Below are 18,097 nucleotides of genomic sequence, written 5' to 3' on the forward strand. Positions count from 1 at the left end.
TTCACATGATAAAGCAGAGTACAAAAGTTGAGGGAAGAGAAACAGGCTCCCTGGCACTGAACACACGAACAGAAAATATCACCTCTTGATCAATTAGAAAATAGTAACAGAATCATTAGAAAAAACTTTTCACTTGAGCTGAGGCAAGGTTTCCACTTTACAGATGGAGATCCCACAGCTAACTGCTGGAATCCCAGGACATGCCTCTTGTGTTCTGTGGTCCAGCGCTCTTATCCTAGTCTTCTCACCTGAAATTTGGGATATGTAACATTCAAAAACTCTGGGCTTCTGGCTTTTTTAAAAGAAAAAGAAAAACAAGGAGAATGAGGAGGTGGGGGGAGGAGAGGACGAGAAGAAAAAGGAAAGAAGAAGAAAAAGGAAAGGAAAAGAAAAAGATCTACACTCATGCACCCATAAGCCAGCAGTGGGTAAAGTGTTAAAACCCTTTCTTCTTCTCCACGGACAAATTTATCTCGGGTTAACTTTCCGGCTTTGTTAGTTACCCCAGAAACCTGATAAAGGTGTAATGGCAGCCGTGTGACCAGGTAACGTTTTTACGGTAAAAAATGACCCAAGACTGGCGCCCTGCATCTGGCTGGGAGGAAAACAAGTGAAGAATCTGTGCATATCTGGCGCTGGGCTTCCCTGAATGCGGTGACTCTCATCACGGGGCTTGCTCCTCTTGAAGACTTTGGAACCATCGCCACCCGAAATGTTACAAGAGATCTTAACTCCTTTTTTTAAGACATGGACCTTCTAAATCAGGAGGCTCCACACTTGGCTACCTACGGTGAGTCTCAATTCTTTGCTCTAAAAATAATCACTTGGAAAAACAGAAAATAATTTTTTCAAGAAGTCCCTGAAGATCTCTGTTCCCCGGGACTCCCATGGAAGAGAAGGGTCTGGCACTGCTCTGTTGGCACATACTGTGTCCTCTCCTTCAGTGAGCCAGTTGCCAAGTGTGACCCATGTCATGTTGACTAGTTGAGCCTATGAACACTCCCTTGGCTGCATCGTAGCTACTATCAACTGCCTCTTTTTTTTTTTAATAACAGGGATGCTTTCATGTTTACCAGTCTTCACCATTCCTTACTATACATCTGGCTCACTCTAATTCAGTTCCGGTATGGTCTCTGAACGTTTTGGAGCCCTGTTCTGCGCTCTGGCTGGGGTAACTTATTCCTACAGCAACTTGACAAGTAACTTGTCAAGGGAAGGGTTGAACTTCTCAATCTTCATAAGCTTTAGAGAAATAAAAATCATTCACCTCCAGGAGTCTAACATATTTCTGTTCTGATCACCTCTTTGTTCTTTCTTTTTCTTTTTGTTCCTTCCTTTCTTTTTTTTGTTTTTGTTTTTGGAGAAAAGGAGAAACTTGACTTACTAGCCCAGTGAGTTTCCAATTTTCTCTTTCTAGCCCTTAGGTTTTATCCACATCTAAGGTAAATTAAGAAACAGTTCAGCCAAAATCTTGAAGGCTAATCTGACTGACTTCAGAGAATCCTTTTTTAACAATTAATTGGGAAAATAAGTCTTGACAACATATTTAGCTGTCATGTCTTAGGACAATTCTCTAGCAGATATAGAAATAGTGTTTTCAAAATAATTGGCTCTATCTCCAAGGATTCAACCTCACAATTAGAAACATATCTCTTAAATAAAATTGAGAATGTGTGTGTCAGTGTGGGTGTAGGTTTTTTTTTAAAACTGGTTACAGGCTGTCACCAAGCTACAGGAAGGAGGCCATTAGAACGCCATTCATCTTTCAGTATTTCCAGGAACTTCATTTGCGAGAACAATCTACCTGCTTTAGTTTTTATGAACCCCCTATGAGTTACAGATGCCAGATGTCTTTTCTCCGGCCGTCTCTCTGATGACAGGCATAGTGGCACATAAAAGGGAAAGCAGCCGGTACTGGGAGGAAACTCACAGCTTACAGCGGGACAGTCCATTATTAATGGAGAAAGTCACAGGGTAGTTAATGTACGGATGTCAGACTTTCCAGCTTTCATAGAGTCCCCTTGGGGAGTGGTGCTGACAGATGTGCTGAAGGCAGAGCCGCTGGTGGAGCGACAGTCAGCAGGGCATCATTAGTCTGCTTCAAGAGATGGGGCTCCTGAGTGATTAAGAGGTAGCAGCTCACAAGAGCCATGCATGAATTACACATCTCAGGGTCAACACCCCAAATTCTTCTTAATTTTTTTTCTTACAAGGCATAGGGTCTGAATGGAAAATACCTCCTACCAGTCAACAGAAACCCTTAAAACTTCTCCTATTTCTCATTCTCACTATCTATAAAAGCCCACTGACTCTTCAACTAGTTAATCCTGGAGGGTTTCCCAGCTTCTGTGGGGACAGGACTGTGGTAGATTGTACGTCAAAGGGTGTCCAGAAGGGCACTTTCACGTGTTTGTAACTCATGTTAAAGATAGTCGTACACAGCAAAGATGAGAGTTGTGAAAGCTAGGAAGAGGGAGCATTATGTTTAGTCTTGGCCAACTCTGTCTTTGAATGACCCCATCCATCCTCAATCTGAAAATTTCAGTATAGCCAAGGAGAGCAAAATACATCACCTCAACGTGGGCCAGGCTGGTATATCGATTATTTTGAATTAAACTTCCTCAAGAAACAATCAGGGCAAGTGAGACACACTGACCATCCTCTGTGAAAGCAGGAAATACACCCCCCATGTGAAGGGTACCTTCCCTGTACCACAAGGTGGAGACAACCCTTATCACCAGAGACAGGGAGTTTAGGGCCGAGGAAGATGCATAAACCAACCTAGTTAGGTCTTCACTAATTTACTACCCTGAGCTTAAACTGCTCAGGCTTGTCAATTCTCCGCAAGCTTATTGTTTCGTTGTCTAAAAAGTATAAAAGCTCCCTGCTTTGGTCACTTCTTTGAGTCTCATATTTTTATAGACTCCTGTACATACAAAATTAGCTATGTCTTTCTCCTGTTAATCTGTTGTATGCCAGTTTAATTATTAGACTAGCGTAACGACCTGGAGGGAAGAAAGGAAAAGGTTTCCTACCCTACAGTATTCACACGGAAGTTTCTATACATTAAGCTTTATGGATTTCCCTTGACATTAAAACAGGAAAAGTCCCATGGGGTGCTTTAGAGGGGAGTACCTAATACGAGGTTTGCTGAATGAAGTCACTTGTGGTCAGAAACTGGCAGAACAGCATTCTCTGCTGTACTCTAATGTACTTAGCCCTGAACCTGTGGATTTAATTCAGACTTGACCCTTAATTGTTTATGAGCTGTCTGGAATGTTGGTACATCACGAGATAACTTGTGTTAATTGCATTTTTGCTGTTAAAAGATTGCTGCTGGGTACGTGGGATTTTGCTGAAAATAAAAGGAGAAGGTCTACCAGTGGAAAGCAAATTTGGTGTGGTATCTGCTACAAAATAACACACGATATATTTCAGGTCACATCAGCTTTCAGGCTTTGGACGACTGACTTTCCCATCCCCACCCTGTATTTCGTTGGTTGATTTTTAGTGACAAACACTGCATGTCCCCAGCTAGGATGGGGATGGAAATAAAAAGAGAAGCTATGTCAACTTGAATTTAAAGTTTTCTAACCTAACATGAGCTAGTCCTCTTAGCATAATGCTCTCCCCCGCCAGCAATTCTCTTAACTAGGCTGCAGAGCCACTGGGGAATGAGGGTGTTTATATGTCTATTTTTTTCATTCCCTGAAGAAAGTCAAGCCATCTGAACATTGCTCAGTGCAGATTTAATGCACATCACTGCACACTTGCCCCAGTAACACGGTGAAGGTCTGCCGCTGGAGATTCAGAACAGCTCCAGGCAGAAGCAAAGCAGATTACTGCCAATCCAGGCATTTTTAGTGATAACCATCTCTCAAGACAGGGGAGCAAGGACAGCTATTTTAACTTGAATAACCAGAGTGATTTTCAAATTGAAAATAAGTAATAAAATGCTATATGGTTTGCAGGAGACCCATGTGTCCACAAATGAAGAAACTCCTCCATGCAATGCAAACGTCTTCTTACCACAGAGGCTGGTACAAAAATGCTTCCATGGAGAAAGAGGTAATTAGCAACGGAGAATCATCTAAAATCTGAGCTGGAAGCAATCTTGGAGATCATGAAATCTGACCATATATTTGTATTTTGAAATTTCCTGTTATGGAAAATTTCCAACATATCCCAATTATAAAAGTAGAGATAATGGTATATGAACCCTCAGGTATCATCCAGCTTCAAAAATTATCAACATTGTTTCATTCTTGTCTCTTACCCTCTCTGGGTGTCATTTAGCAGGACACAGGAGTATGGTTCTACATTTCATCATGGTTTTATTTTATAACTCTGTTTTTTTGTATTTTTAATCTAGAATATGGAAAGGATTTAAGCATAACTCTTTTTGAGTTATCTATGTACTTTTAAAACTTTTTGCTCATTTTATATACATATCCAAAAATGGTTGTCCATGAGTTGTTGAGGAATGTCATATTTACTTAAACAGTTTTAGAGATTTTGTCATCTGTAAAAATATGGGGATACATATAGCACTTTTATTATCAGGTTCTTGTAAGAATTAAATCAATGCATGTAAAGCCTTTAAAATAGTGCCTGAAATATATTATCCACTATATCAGTGTTATTAACATTCATAAGTGAGACTACTTCCACCTTGGCTGTCTTTGTAAGGTTCTGATGCCAGGGTCAGACCCATTTCATAAAATAAACTAGGGGCTCTTCATCTTGTCTTTGCTCTGAAACAAATCATGTGGCAAGGGAATTACCTGAAAAGTTTGAAAGAATTTCTTTATAAAATATATCACATAGAACACCTGAAGACAGTAATTCTTGACAGCCTTCAACTCTTTCCATGATAATTAGTCTATTCATATTTTCTAGCTTCAATTTTGTTATTTATCTGCTTTTAGTAGATTGTTCATTTCATCCAGATGTTCAAATGATCATAGAGTTGTACCTAGTGTTCTCTTATGATTTTAAATCTTGTATGCAAAATTGTATGCTCTTTTTAATTTCCTATTTTGTGTAAAGTCCTAGTGATGTGTGAGGGACTGGTTCCAGTACTCCCCCCTCAGATATCAAAATCCATGGATACTCAAGTCTTTTATATAAAATGGTGTAGTATTTGCATATAATCTATGCACATCCTCCCGTATGCTTTGAATCAGCTCCAGATTACTTATAATACCTAATACAAGGCAAATGCTGTGTAAATAGTTGACAGCAAGCAACAAATTCAACTTTTGCTTTCAGGAATTTTCTGGAATTTTTTTTTCTCTGACTGTTTTCAATCCTTGGTTGGTTGAATCTGAGGATGTGGAATCTGTGGGTACAGAGGGCCGACTATATTTGTATTTCTCTTGTTTGTTCTTGATTACATTTGGAGAGAAATGCATTTGTATTTATTTTTTCTTTTTTCTCTCAAAACTCCTCAGTGCTTTCTCCTGTGTACTGTTTCTATTTCCTAATTCACTAATTTCAACCTTTATCTTCTTTCCTTCTATTTCCCTTAGGTTTGTTTTGTGTTCTTTTTTAACTTCATGAGGCAAATACTTAGTTTATTGATTTTGATTTCCAGAATTTCTTATTTAATAATGAATTTAAGGTTACTGACTTGCTTCAGAGTACGCTTTTCATAAATTTAGTAATTTCAAGTTATTTAACAAATGGGCTTCAGTAATTTCTCCTATTTCCAAATGTTTAGCATTATAAAGTTTGACCATATATTTTATGATGCTTAAAATAATATAATTGGAATGTTTTTATTGGGGCTTGTGTATTTAATAATAAAAAGTATCTTTTCCCCATTTAGTGTTTTTTGCATGTAAATAATACTTGGTCCTAAACTCATAATTATACCCTCTTTTCTTATAGAGTCCACTTTATTAGGAGAATAGATATTTTATTTGGAAAAAATGCCATCAGATTTTGGTTAGATCATACGCATTTTTAATTCAACTGTATGCTCTCATGTTAAGTACGGAAATGATACTTCTATGTTTTCTGTCACAAGCCATATACTCATATCTGCCATATTTTGTGTATTTTTTATTTATGCTTTTTTCCTACTTTTTTCTTTTGGTCTTTGGTTTAATAGATTACAATTTCTTTGACTGAACTGTCTACAGCAACTTGGAAGGTACACATTTTGTTCTTTTATCTACCTAGATCTCTTATTTCCTTTAATCATTAAAATAAAGAATATCACAATAACTTTTGGCTCCCTCTCAAAGAGGAGAAAGTACAGTATGAAATGGTAAGATATGAAATAAAACAGTATGTATACAGTGATCACATATCTTTATCAATTACAATGATTATGTAGAGGTTGGCTCTTTACTCCCTAACTTCCATATTTACAAAGCTTCCTGATCTTTATATTTTCCTTTTGCATATTTAAAATAAATACTTTAGTTAGTCATGTGTATCACTAATTCAATTTTCCACAAAGTTCACTTGGGTTTTCACTGAGTCTGCATTGCAGATTTTAATTCTTTCATTTCTAATTAAACCCCAGTTTGAATCAGTCAGCTCTCTTTTCACATGATCATCTTTGTTTCATAGAATCCTTGTTTTCTTGTACTTGACTGAAAGCACAACGGAGATGCATCTTTTAATTTCATTGTCTTTTCTTCTTAAGGCATCTCTTTCACATGCGTGTCTGGTGTCTGTTTTGTTTTGCATCCTCAGGCAGTAGCTAACACTTCCCCACTCCCACCCCTCCCTTCTTTTTACCACCGAATATTTTCTTAGGTCGGCAGGGTGGAGTAGTTTTTTTTATTTAACTTTATGTTTTAACATTGGTTGTGAGTCTACCCTGGTCTGTGGTTCACTAACCAAAAGCGTGTGTATCCCTCTATGCCTTCAAACTGACCAGAGGGGGGGCTTCCAGAATCCCTGTCTCAGAACTTACATTTAAGGCAATCTGAGAGCCAGTTTTCCCTTCTCAACACTGGTATCTGACTATCGCTGACTTAGTAAGGTTCTGAGGCACTGAGATGGAACTTCCTGTTGCTTCAGTTTCTACTTTCAGGGTGAACCGGCATCACCCTTTTCCTGTGTCCACACCCAATATGCCACGTTGGCCTCTTAAATGCATTTGCTGGGATTGTTGATTTTCTAGTAATGTAAAGCAGGGGAAAAGATGGTTAGTGGTGGATGTGTGCGTATGTGTGTGCGTGTGTGTGTTGTTAAGTATGTATGGTAGGGCATTTCCTCTGGATTCCTTAGAAAAATGTTCCCTCTGTAATAAGGGAACAGACATCAGACTTTCCAATTAGACGTCCAGATTTGATATCTATTTAACAGAGTGATACAAAGTGGCCATTGCTGGAAGGCTTTAAAGGTATCCTTTTTATCTTCTTTGTTGTCAGTTTAGTTCTTTAGTTATGAGTCTCTGCTCTAGTCTGAAAGCTTGGGTCCCCCTAGAATTCATATCTTGAAATCCAAAACCATAAAGGTGATGGTAGTAGTGGGTGGGGCTCAGGGGAGGGGACGGATCATGAGGGTGGAGCTCTCACGAATGGGATCAATGTTCCTATAACAGAGGTGCTACTGAGCTTCCCTGTGCCTTCACCATGTGAGGACACAGCACAAAGTGCCTGTAACCAACCAAGAAGAAAGCCCTCCCCGGACCAAGTCGGCACCCTGATCTCAGACGTCCGGCCTCCAGAACTGTGAGAATAAACGTTTACAAGCCACCGAGTCTGTGGTGTTTTGTTACAGCAGCGCGAATGGACAAAGACAGTGTCCGGTGGTCACGTCTCAATTTGGCCTGTCTGTGCTACACTTACAGGTGATTCTTCAAGCACAAATTTTGATGGTTACCTTCTGCTTCTAGTCTGATTAGAATATTGCTTCTTTCACCATTTTTCATAGAAAGCTGGGTAATAATGTCAGCTTTTGTTGTCCAGAACCCATTTGAACACTCCTTCCACCCTAACTCATCCTTTACCTCACGACACTATTTCAAAAGATCTTTAGCAATTTCTAACTTCTTTTCGGAAAGCCACCCCAATTTTTCACACCACCTCATACCCTAGTCTCTGCCTGCATCCTGGACTCAGACGCAACCTCTTCTTCCTGCTGCTCTGGAGGTCTCACCACAATGACCTTCTCTTGTGGCCGGACAACCTCCCCACTGCAGACTTACACACTGCTGTTCCGTCTATAATACTGTTCCTTCCTTCCTCCTTTCATCCTTTCATCCTTCAAATTCTAAGCTCCAGAGCTACTTTTTCAGAGACGCATTCTCCTAGACTAAACCACATCCTTCGATTTTTCATGATGAGATCACTGAACTATGTTCCTCCCTCACCTCACAACCCAGAGCACACATCCCAGTGTGATTACATGATAAGCCTCTTACTCCCCAGACCTGTAGTCCCCTGGTAGAGGAACCTTTCCGTTTTTGCTCATTCCCGTCTCTGCCATGTCCACTAAAACGCCTGGCATCTGACAGATGCTGCCAGAGTTCAACACTTTCACTTTTCAAAGACCGTCTGTTCTCTTCAACCTTGATATCCCAATGTACATACTCCATTAGGACCTAAATCATACATCTCGATCATCACAACAATGTCATCGACATAAACTGGAATTGCACATTGATAAGGAATGCTGGCTTGCAGATACAGGGAACAAACTCAAAAAACAGAAGAAGTTCCAGAGAAGGTGTGGGGATGTTTTTGTCATATTTGGGTGTTGATTTCAGAGGCATCTCACCGCTGCCTCATTTATCAGTAAGTGGGAACCACAAATGGAGGAAATACATAACACCTAAAGCAGCTACTATTTATTTTAAAAATCCCATTTATCTTTTCAAAAGCCAAATCTGAGTTTGCATGAAATGATAAGGAACTGTATTTCGAACACCTATCAAACTGAAGTATTTTGGCACTTCCCAGGTATTCCCTAATGTATGGGCTGCTTTGATAGAATAAGAAAGTGTACAAATTTCGAATTACTTTGCAATGTAGAGATTCTTTGGATGTTTTTGAAATGCTACGTTATCAACTATAACCCTCTTTCCAGCTGTGCCTGCTATATGGATTTATGAATTCCTGTGGAGGGTTGTTGTAACACAACTCCTTTCCAGAGGTTAATTTTGACAGTGAGGATTGTGATAATGTGCTAACTTGCGACTGGCTGATGTGAGAAAAATAGGGTGTGTTACAGTCAGGGACGGGAAGAGCTTTCCTGGCTTGATACACGATGGCTGCCCACTGCTACGTGAACGCCCATACCTACACAAAACATCATGAACATGCTCCCAATCAGCCTCTGCATTAAAAAGCTGGCATTTCTTTTAGTTCACAATGTAGGCAGAGTTGGTCTCTCTGCAAAACCATTGCTACTTCAATTGAAAATCTTTATGTATTCTATACACCTCAAATGCCAAAATTGTTGGTGAATATAGTTACTTGGATAAGCATGATTGGTTAAAAAAGTTTTTCATCCATATTGTTTCTCCTTGATGACTATACAGCCACTTTAAATTGCTTCCTTTGAAATCAGAATTCATAAACCTACTTTTAGACAAAAATTTCTTTGTCTGTCAAAGTGAACATCACTTGCCCATATGCACAGTGTTGTCTGGTCTCTGATTTGACCTACTCCAGTTACTTTCTTCCTAAATGTCTAAAACCAAAACCGAATGAGTTCAAAAGAAATGTATCAGAAAAATGGCCAACTTTTCACTGGTGCTGTCACACTCACAAGGATCAGGATCCCTGACAGTGGTGAATATTCCACTTTGGAGACTTCCGATTTCTGCTCTCCCAACCAGAGTCTATTTCCAGGTTTCCAGTGCTCAGGCAGCATATCCTCCTTCGATGTGCTGCACCACTATCCTGCTTAATTCAATGTAACATCGTGATGCACTGACCTGACAAAAGACCGACTCGTGGCTGAAAATGCATCCAAAGAGCTGCTCATTTCTTTTTCAGCTGAAAAGACGAGATTCAGATTTCCAGGGGGCATTAAAACAAGAATGCCTCCCATATATCCTGCAGTGATTGTCCACTGGATTATTTATGGGATGCTCAGCCAGGTTCAAGCTGTTGCAAGATCAGTGTTGATCATTTGTTCTGCTCCAGCTGGTTCATCCCTGGTAGCACTCCACTGGATATGTGATGTGTTTTGCACTCTTCACATCCCAACTAGCACCTGGATTTCCACACAGAATCATCCTTCGCTGTTTTCTGGGACAGGACAACTCTAAGAGGCAACTCTGCATGCAGGGGGGCTTTGCTGAATGATCGCAGTCTGGAGATCATTCAGCTTTTATAGATCAAGTCTCACTTTCCAAATGCCATCCCCTTTTGGTGCTAATGTGTTTGACCCTCCCTCTGAGGGATCGATGGTCCTCCAGTTCTAAGGCTCAAATCTGAAGATAATCACTTTGATCCTTTTTTTTTTTAATGTTTAAAAAGAAAATAGAGCCATTCCCAACTTGAATTTAAATCTATCCACAAATACTCCTGTCATTAAATTAAGCACAGATTAACTACCAGGAGAAAAGCTGGGTAATTAGGGCCATCATTAATTAACTAAAATCCTTGGTTTCTGCCAAATAAAGAACATGGAAATATTTGTATAAAAGTAAAGGAGGAAAAGAAGAGATAGAAAAAAATTCTTGAAATTTACTTCTGCTACTTTTTAAAAACTAAATGATCCTCTTTAGGCTACTGAACACAAAGAAATTTAATTAGCCGCTATTTGCTAAGGAGCTGAGTCTACGTGCTATGTCCTGGAACTTGCTGTAGATGCAAAAGTGGCTTAAACATTTCTCTTACTAGAACTAAAAAGAGAATTATGGTAGAAAGCACATAGCTACCACCCCCGGGGAACAAATCTTTGAAAACAGACCAGCAATTCTCTACACAGATGAATTTAAGAGACTGGGGGCTTGGCTATAAAAGGTCTAGAATTATTCTCCGACCAAGGAATGCATGCTGCTTAGACAGACTCATTTTTTTCTGCTCATAAGTGTATATAATTGTTGACATCGAGGCATTCTTTTGAAAGATAGTCATGAAACACTCAAGTTGTTTTAAAGAGCTGACAAGAAAATTCAAAGGCAAAAAGTATGTCAGTAGCATTACAGAATATGCTTAACCAATTTTGGAGAGAACCAACGTGGGAAATATTCAGCTCAATTCTGCTCGTCACATCCAGTGGTGGGGAAGCTGGCCATTCTTCTAGACACACGGGGCCTCATTTCTGCCTTTAGTTTCCTTTGTCGATCCTTTCTTTGAGCTACATCTCTCATGACTGAGAGAAACGGAGCCTGCATTGGGTGTAGTAAGAACAAATAATCCTAGTGACCCTCTTCCCAAATACGAAACATTTCACCAGGCCATTTACCTCGGACAGTTTTATAACAAGTAGTCCCTGATCAACATGGCTTTTTGTTCCCCCCTCAATGGGTGAAAAAGAGGAGGTTTAATAAATGCAGAAAAGCATCACTTTCCAAACCGTTTCACACTACTCTATTCTGATTAAATCACTCACGTGCTGTGACCTCCTCCGACTGGCAAAGTGAGAGAAAAAAGGGAGGAACTGGCTCATTACATTTTAGAAGAAAGAGTCCAGGTTTGTATCTTTCAAAGGAACATGGAGAGTCAAGGAGCACCAGACAAGACTGCCTTAACAATGTCTAATACTAGATTAAAAACAACAACAGTATTACGGTGTTAACCTATCACTAACCAAATATTGGCCTGTCTTCCCTGAATTTCAATAGATGTCTATTTAAGTGAAAATATAAAGCTTTTGGCTTAGAAATGGAACTCAAAGTGCATGTTCCATAGAAATAACATCATAAAAGGCAGTTTCCCCGAGTCTGGCTGATCTGTGATACTCCGAAGATTGGAACAGAAGTGTTATTTCAGTGCAGCCCAACCAACATTTTAAACGTAATTTCCTGGGGCTCCACGTCCAGATGACAAGAAGCTACTTTTTGCCTTCGTGACAAAACGTCTTCTGAATCACTGATCTCCCACAAGGTCAGTCTTAATTCACTGGACGCTTGTGGTCCTAAAATTCATTTGCAGGAGACAAGGCATCCCTCAGGTTAAGTCTGTTTGCAGGTGACATGAAATGGACATCAAAGGGCAGCTACCTCGATGGGGAGCAAACAGTAAGGACTCAGAATCCTAAGAACATAATTTATCATTTGTTATTTACATTTTTTTTTAAACTGGATCTATTTAGGGGCACCTCGCCTCCCTCTACACACAGAACGAGGGAACAAAGTGGATTTCTGGCCCTTCCTTCTTCCCCATATGCACGTCCAACCATGTCCCCACTACAGCCAGAAAGGAGACCATTACAGCACTGAGAATGGGACGCTCTAATACAGCTTTTCATGACAGTGAAGTGACTGCTCATCTTAGAACCATCTAAAAATTTCAAAAGTTGCTTTTTAAAAATTGCCATTAAAATAAGTTGAAGAGTTTGTTCTCCTGTCTATTAAAAAAAAATCTCAGTAATATTTTAAAAAATCTTAGCTCCTGTGAGGTCAGCTTAATGCTTTGCTTCTTCTAAGGAAACAGAGCGGAGCCCAGACCAACACTGTACAGTAACCGAAGATGCAAACACGAAGTGTCACACAGGTTTTGGCCTAGGTTGGGAGAGTTTACCTCAACTGCCATTTGAGTCTTTAAGAAAAAGTTTCACATGTTAGAAGAAGGCCTAAATCAGCATTTTAATAAAGCCACAATGCCAGAGTATGATGAGTGTATGTAAATAATAGATGCAGATTCCAGACGAGTCTCTTGGAAGAGATAGCTGAAAAATATCTGCCTACTTAAAATTGCTGAACGTAAATCAAGAATCGTATGTCTTCAAAGATAAGTGATTTTTCTGATTAACTTTAATTTCAAGCTTAAGCAGAAGAAAAAAACAAAAAAAAAAGCAAACCAAGCCTCATTAATAAAATCCGAAATGTTTGGAAGTTTGAATTGTGCCAACTGCTGTCACACTATCATGTCTTTTTATCCTTACAACACATTGGAGAGTTTTAAAGGACAAAGACGAAAGATTTGAGAGATATGCTGGAACCCAAGATATGGGGAAGGAGAGGGAGCCTGAAATCTCGAGGAGAGAAAACAGGGAATAAGCTGGAAGGGGAGGGACTGCTTTTTGAGGAAGGTGACCAGTTGTTCAATTCACAGGGTGACAAAATTAGAACCTAGCCAGTATGATGTCTGTACTAACGAGGTCTAATATGGTTAATATGGTGGGTGGGGCCCAGTAACGACTTCCTAGAGGTCACCCATACTCAAAATCCAAAGGATAATGTGTTACGGTTTCAGATTTGGGGTTGGGTTAAAATGGAATCTGGATGTACCTTTGGGTGAAACATAAAGGCAAGAGCTAAATGTGTGGATCACAGTGGAATCGGACGGTGTGTGGAGCAAATACAGAGGCACCTGAAACTCTAACGTTGTGTAAAACTGGTAAACATGAGGGCCAGTCTGGGGCAGGAGCAGGAATGAGGCATGGAGTGGGGAATTAGGCTCTCCCTGCCTTATTCGTTATATAATCTTGATTAGAATGCAGATGTCTTGAAGATTATTCTGAGCATAAAGTATGCTCATTTTAGCACAGCAAGATTAGTCCTGGCCCAGTGACCTGTCAGCATGGTGCGGACTAATTAAGAAACTGGGTGAGCTGGATCCTGAAGGTGACATCCTGATGCTGGAAGCTGAGTACGTGGAGGGAGACAGAAAAAGAACAGGGCTCAGAGAAGTTACATAATTGGCTCAAGTAAGTTGCTAGCAGAGTCAGGATCAGAACATGGGTGCCCTAGTTCCATGCTTTTACCTCTATCCTGCAGCAAAGACAAAATATCCAGCTGAAATCACCATGCTGTGGGAAGGCGTGACTGAATTCTGTAAGGCCATAATATTCATGATGTGTCCAGATCAAATCAAATTTCTAGGACCCTGGAGATGTTTGCAAATAGAGAGGTTTTGCTGGGACAAGACCTGCTTGATTTTGTAGGGCAGAGACACAAGCTTTCCACCCTGGCTGCATCTCACAACCTCCTGGAGTACTTTTAAAACCATGAATGATGGTCGGAGGAACCCCTTTCAAAAAATTCCGATTTAACTGATCTGGGATGGCCCCCAAAGAACTGATGCACACAGAGTCCAATAACTGTTTGTACAGTTGTCTCCTGACTGTAAAAAAAATAAAAAATAAAAAGGAGCACACTGGAGGCCAAGGTAACTCCTGAACCTGCCATTGATTAGCGTATGACCTCACTTAATCTCTTTGCTTCGATTTCCTTATCTATGAAACACATATCCTCACTTCTTATACGATTATTGGGAGGATCAAAAGATAACGTAATGTAAACTAAAGCATTATAAACACCGGAAGGAACTCTGTAAGTGCTGAGCTGTAAGGTCCCCAAGTCTCGTGCCCTGTCAACAGGGTCTCACTTTACTGGGGATGGGTTCTGTGTAAAAGCATCCAACGATGACGATTATAGCTAGTTTCTCAAAACCCCAAAACGATGAAAATAATCTTCAGAGTTAGAATCAGGTGGTTTTTTTCTTTATACTCTAGGAAGGCACAGTTTCACTGACAATAATGCAGTAAGAGCCACTGAAATGTAAAATGCTACTTCTTCACATGGATACCTGAAAAAAAAGCCAGGCTTTCCTTAGTTGTTCATGTCTCTTAACAACAACAACAAAAAAAAGGGGAAATCCAAGGTAAAGCCTGAGGTGATTGTATTTTTTAAAAGTCTTTTAAACATGAATTCTATAGAAGAAACGTTCAGCCCTTCTGCTTGGGTTTTATGTGGAAATCAAAGTACTCCACCTCAGCAGGGTGAACCTGGGCTGGTTTTGTAGAAGGTGATCAAAGCGGGTGGATCTTAAATCTGGTGCTGCCTCAGAGTCAACAGGAACAACAGTTTTGGGGACGCTGCCCCAGATTTATGTAGTCAGAACATCAGCGGGAAAGGGCTAGGCACCTGCGACTTCAACATGTTGCCCTGGGGATGCTTCTATTCCCTGCACACCTCTGGCCAGGGGAGTGAGGTGTGTGCGTGGGAACCACAGATAGAGTTCAGGGCTTTTCAAACTTTAATGTGCATGTGACAGCGGGAGATCTTGTTAAACTTTGAATTCTGATACAGTAGGCCCTGTGTGGGGCCCAAGATTCTGCCTTTTTAACAAACTTCAAGGAGAGGTAGATACTTTTGGTCCATGGATCGCATTTTGAGTAGCAAGGATCTTGGTGACATAGAAAAGGAAGGTGGAAACAAAAACCTCCCTGGATGAACAGTTCATGAGGATTTCACAGGTGAGTAAGCTGGCAATTTCAGCACACTCAGAGGAAGAATCTCAGAGTACCTCACTTCTAGTCCTATTTAATGAGTGCTTGGTTAAAGACCAGGAAGTCCGGCTGCCAAATGACCCTGGAGAGGATGGACAGCAGGGTGAAGGATCTGGATCTCCACAAACTCTGTTTCTAATGGGAAGAAGCATCAGAGGCAACCAGAGCCCCATCATCCATGGTGATTTCTACTGTTTGGTGTTGGTGTCAAGATTTAAGAGTACAATCTATGCAATGACACCACATCTGCGTTTGCATCTATGAACCAAGAGGTGACAAAGATGCGACACAAAGTGATTGGTAGAGCCCTGGAAATACCTGCTGACTGAAATGCTTTTTAAAATAGATTAATTGCTGCTCGTTTCTGCATTACCCTAAGAAGGTCTGACACTGCACAGCTTTTGAATTCAGATGTGCAGCATCCCTTACAATGGATTTCATGCCATTACTCAGTATCCCGCTGACACCATAAAAGGCTGACTCATTTTCTTCCCTCTGCATGATCTGTTACAATAGAAACTGGGCTACCATATGCTGGGTTTAAAACGCTCGGTATGTCCAGCGTCTCTTGGTGATTCTGCCAGCTTTAAGGGCATCACAGCCCGGAGAAGCAGTGAGAGAATCACAGCAATGAGAGGACAGTTTGCACTGGAAGGGCTGGAGTCATCGGGGGAGTTTCATGGGATAGTCATTGACTCCACTGCCCTAAAAGGCCGGATGTCTGAGACAGCGCTCTGACAACCTTCAAGACCCACCTTGTTGTTTCCTTGTAAATTTCTTGCCTTGCCTGCCTTGTGCACAGGATTACTGAGCACACGGTTTCTAATAGAGCCCATAATGAGAATATTTATTTCCCTGTCTTTCCCCGTCAAGACTGTCAGGAATGTCAGCACAACTCAAGGAGCTGGATTTCAGAGCTGCTGACTGCTGCCAGCTAGAGACGAGCATGTTTCAGTGGTTGTCTACAGAAATTTTTAACGTATTTCTCAGTGGGAAGGGGAAGGGTCTCAGGTACCTGACGGTGCAGCAGCCCAGCAGCACTTTATCTGTTTTGCCTTTCCCAGAGATATCGTTATACCTGGGAGGAGTGGTTTGTTTTTTTTCCTCAATATGCTCCAAGATTAATTTTCAGAGTTGCTGCCATGTTATGAAAGCTTAACGCTGTGAAGGCAGACTGCAGAAGAAATTAGCAAAATCTGCCATTCTTATTTTGATCAGAGTTCACGCTAAGAAGAGAAGGGTTCAACTGAGTGAACTTCACTTTAACTGAAGTATATGTCCAGTTAATTGATTTCCTCCTATAAGGGACAGGACTTCAATAATGCAAACCTACTTGATAAATACATGTGGTCTTTATTAAGTTATTATTACGTAATGATAGATCTAAAAGGGGCTGGAGAGATTTCCTTTAATCTCTTCACTTTATAGAGAAGTAAACTGTGACATACGAAATTTGAACCCATTTGCCCAACAGCGAATAATGATTTGAAACAGAGCCGGGACTCTTGTCCTGGACTCCAAACTTAATGCTTCTGATGCTAACTTGGAGGTAGAAATGAAGTCCTAAAGAATAAATCCATTGCTCAGAACACAAACTCTTGAAATCTCATCTGGATTCTTTGGCAGCTGTCAAAACCCAAAAGCCCTAACAATTACACATCTTCCATCCAGACTTGGAGGGCTCCTGACTTCTCCTTCCTGCTTTTAAATTCATCATCATTGAAACGCAAGCCTTTTAGCTATTTTGCTAACTGTTTTTTCCTGCTGAAAATGTTAGCTGGGGCACTGGGTGAGAAGGAAAAGTTAAAACGTTTGGAGATAGGACAAAAAGAAAATGGTGTTTCCAATTCTCAGTTTAAAATATTTCCTCTTTTAATCGCATGTAAAGGCAAATAGAAAATGAAGGTAATAACTAGGATGGCAAATATCAAATTAAACTTTAGCCAGAATGAGCACAAACGGAGTTTATCAATCTTATCACAAAGTGTAGTGGAACCCTAGTAAATGTCACTAACGACTAAACCTCCGCCCTACTGAGCTCTGTGCACACCGTCAGATTTGCCTTTCTGTCGTCATTAATCCTTCCCGCAGACACTGCAAGTTGCCCGCACAGCTTCTCTCCACATTCTGCCTTATTAACAAAATCACAAATTTTTTAGGGCCATCATGTATCTGTATAAAATACTTGGGTTTTCAGTCTCTTTTGCCACTGGGGTGATTAATGAAAAGTAGGTAAAAGTCCTCGAGCAAAGCCAACCTTGCATTCTACAAAGGCACCTTGACATGACTTCTGACATTTGTGCTGGTCTCGCCCCATTCCTGCCTCTCTGCACTGCGCACTCGGAGCCTGAGGCATGCCCTCTGTTCAGGACTTCAGAGAAGGAACAGAGAAAGAGCTTGAGTTCTGGATGACGTCCCAAGAAGTGGGGCCCGCTTTACGCTACAAACCTTTGGAAGTCTTGTGTGTGAGATCCACACAAACCCAAGTCTGCTGAAGCCCGAGTGAGCTGGGTTTTCAGGTCCTTGCACTCAAACACACTCCTAAGGGATGCGGTCACTATGCATTCTCACAAAGTCATCTTGGGTTCTGTGGTCAAGGGGCTTGGGTTCTGGGTCTGATCCCTTCACAGACCAACAGTGAGATGAAATGAAGCAAGGCCATCTTTTAAAAGAATCAAGATGGAAGAAGTACTGGTGGTTTTACCTACGTGGCTTTACCAAG

General features: G+C 40.7%; 1 protein-coding gene across 6 annotated transcripts in view; it reads right to left on the minus strand.

Annotated features, from left to right (window-relative positions):
• Positions 1-18,097, minus strand: part of LOC105093180 (contactin-4) — an 813,469-nt gene that overhangs the window by 192,265 nt on the left and 603,107 nt on the right. The window lies entirely within an intron of this gene.

This window comes from Camelus dromedarius, chromosome 17 (genome assembly GCF_036321535.1).
Source record: "Camelus dromedarius isolate mCamDro1 chromosome 17, mCamDro1.pat, whole genome shotgun sequence".
NCBI lineage: Eukaryota > Metazoa > Chordata > Mammalia > Artiodactyla > Camelidae > Camelus > Camelus dromedarius.